Source organism: Dermacentor silvarum, chromosome 2, assembly GCF_013339745.2.
Source record: "Dermacentor silvarum isolate Dsil-2018 chromosome 2, BIME_Dsil_1.4, whole genome shotgun sequence".
Classification (NCBI taxonomy): Eukaryota; Metazoa; Arthropoda; class Arachnida; order Ixodida; family Ixodidae; genus Dermacentor; species Dermacentor silvarum.
Window position 1 is genome coordinate 150,081,206 of NC_051155.1, and position 3,394 is coordinate 150,084,599.

The window sequence follows — 3,394 nt, forward strand, 5'->3', positions numbered from 1 at the left end:
TAGACACCCATCCACCCTGGGACCACCAGCAACTTACTGACAACAAACCCATCGGCCGCCTCGGAAATCCGGTCCCTCGCCCATCGGCTACCTTCCGCCGCCACATGGAAGAAGCCGATGCCGCACTCCCGACAGGTTCACTGATGGCCTACACCAATGCGAGCTGCACGGATATACAAGTGGTTACGTCCACCGTGGTGCAAGAGCGCCCATCCATAAGTGCTAATTATGTGTACCGTCTGACAACTCCGGTACCATTGGTCAGTGCTGAGCTTTTGGCCATACGAGACGCAACAAACTTGGTAATAGCTGCTTCCACGTCGCCAGCACCGATTATAATAATATGCACTGACTCCACCTCAGCCATAAAGGAGATTCGGAAGGTTTACAATGCCCACCCTGTCGCAAACGAAATACACCGAATGAATGCACAGATGCCCGGTCAGATTCAGATAAAGTGGATCCCACGGGACACTATTTCTGCTCACATACAAGCTGACACTGCCACCCACAGTGAGCTGCCACTAGCTGTGGAAGCACGTTTCCCAAGTGACCCCCAAGGCGATTTCCTCCACCGCAAGGAGATTCGCCGCCGCACCAGACGAGATTTAATCCCATCGTGTGGTTCAAACCTCCCAGGCGGCCTTACACGCCAGGAAGAGGTGGTGTTGTGGAGACTCCGTGTGGGGGTGGCACTTACCCCATCGGTCACCTATGCCTGGCCACAACACCTCCGTGGATCATTTGCGGGATACCTGCCCATATTGCCCAGCTCGAGCGTCCTCGGCAACAATCAAACACCTGTTGTGGACATGCTCTGGTCTAAACCAGGTCCGACAGCGCTACCTGAAAACAGTGGGCCTTCATCCTACGCGACCACCGGACTATGAATCATGGCTCTATGGAAGCAACCATCTAGCACTATTGCTGTTCATCGCCGAAACCGGCGTACATTGTTATATTTAACGGTTTATGCCGTTGGGCGAACTTTCGAAGAAAAAACGTCACACCAGGAAAGACGTAATCAACTTGATTTTAGCCAAAACGCCCAGGCGCAAACGAACTACAAATAACTAATTTCGGAATTCGGCCCCTCCTAGCTAACCTCCAACAAAGGGGGGGGGGGGGGGAGGGGGGGAGGCGATGAAACGCGACATGCGAAACGAACATTACGATGTATTTGCTCTTACAAACTGCACAATGACGTTGCTGTCTATGTGTGTGATATATTCGCAAGGTTGCCTTCACTTTGAACTCTTGTTAATTAAATTCGGAAGCAAATTTGGGGTCCAAAGCAAGCTGCGATTCCTGCTATCCTTTTTTTTACAGGTGAGACGGATCACGCCAATGCACGGCACCGACGCGCTTCACCACCGCCGCACAAGAACCGTTGCGGAGCTCCCCTTAACAGCTTTGCTGTACAATTAATTCCTCTTATAAGCTTAGCCAAAACTGCTGACACCTCAAGCGATGTAGTCAAGTGCCTGAACATATAGATATTTGCCTAAAGGAGACTTTTTACCGTGATTTTCAGAACTTCCGGTCAGTTAGGGTGCATTTCCATCGTTACCAAGTGGTAAAGATAGTATTAGCGATTTTGAGCGCCTCACTTCAGAGGTTACTCCAGTTCAAGCAAAATATTCGTACTCTAATTTTACTATTGAATTCATATTTACCGTCGTCCATCGTGAAGAAAGGCTTGTCAGGTGTCAATCCTTCCTTTGCATAGTAGGTGTGGTTCTCTCTGAAAGATAAATACAAAATTTCCGCTCTCATGGATCTCTTGGGGAAAATGAAACCAAATATGTTTGGCGCGCAGTGTAATTCTATTAGTATCAAAGCACTCAATCATTTACGCCTCTCAAACAAACTCAGACGTTTTTCTCAGTTTTATTGTTACACATTTCTCTCCTTTGATTATTCCCAAGAAAAGGTTCGTGGGGGTACTGCCATTTGAGACACATGGTCCATGGTGTGTCATTCCATGTGCATCTGGCTATCGAATAAGATAGTGTAATAGAACGTACTGAAGTCAGAGCCTACTCTCTTAACGATGCATTATTACAGCAGTGATAAAAAGAAGATTCAAGGATAATTTTTACTAATGCAACAGCACTCGGGAACTTGATGTTGTATCTAAGAAAACGTTAAATTACGATAAAGGTGCCACCAGCCTTCACAGCCGCTTCAAATGTCGACGCTCCATTCGGAAAACTCCATGTTCATTAAATTCGATAAAAAGTCAGAGTTCCACTCGAAAGGCGAAGCATAAATCGCGATAGGAAATTAGTAGAGGTCTTGGCAGACGAAAGAGAAATCCGACACGATAAAGCAGTGGAGGTGCGAAGTTACGACGGCAGCAGAAGACTTCTGCATCACGGGACAACAGTGATTGTTAAATGCCAGAATCGGATTATCGAGGTTAAGGCATTTGTAATGAATGACGTGAATTTCTCTTTCACACTGTCAAGGCCGGACATGAGGGGCCTCAAGTTAAACATATCTTGCAAAGATGAATTAACCATCGACTCAACTTTAGAAGAAAACTGCTTAGCAGAAGAAACATAGGTTAGGACGGTGAGAGACGTATACGAGATACTGACGACGTATCCTGAGCACATCTGCGTTGGAGCCTACCCTCCTGCTACTTCTTTCCTGGAAGTTCCATTCAAGCTGCGAAACACAAATGTAGTCCGCAAGAAGCCCTATCCGCTATCTCACGAGAAGAAAGTATGGCTCAAAAACGAACTGCAACAAATGCTAGATGCTAACATCATCAGGCCCTCGATATCCCCGTTTGCATCACCTATAACAATTGTGCCTAAGGAGGACGGTGCTTTCAGGTTGTGTATTGACTACCGATTAATAAACCTAAACCGACAGGCATACTTGTTTCCATTTGCTATGCCACGGATCGATGACGCAATTAATAAAACTGGAGTATGTGAGTGGTTTTCGCGAATCGACCTCTGCAAAGGTTATTGGCAAGTTCCTCTTCAGGAAGAATACAAGAAATTTACAGCTTTTGTTACACCTTTCGATGTGTGCGAATACAACAGGCTCCCATTTGGCTGGAAGAACTCAGGAGCCTGGTTTCAAAAAATTATGAACAATGTTCTATCTACTTTCACTGAACAATTTTGCAACGTTTACGTGGACGACATAATTGTGTACTCTTAAACAGAGGACCAGCACGCAAAGCATTTATCACAGGTTTTGGAAGCACTGAGTAAAGCCAAGTTGAAGATCAATGTGAGAAAAAGCGAGTTCTCTAAGCAGTATGTGGTATTTCTGGGCAGAGTGTTTGACGGCAACGCGAAAAGCACCAAAGTAGAGTCTGTCGAGAGGATAAAGACATTGCCTCGGGCATATTATTTGCATTTATTGCGAGTTT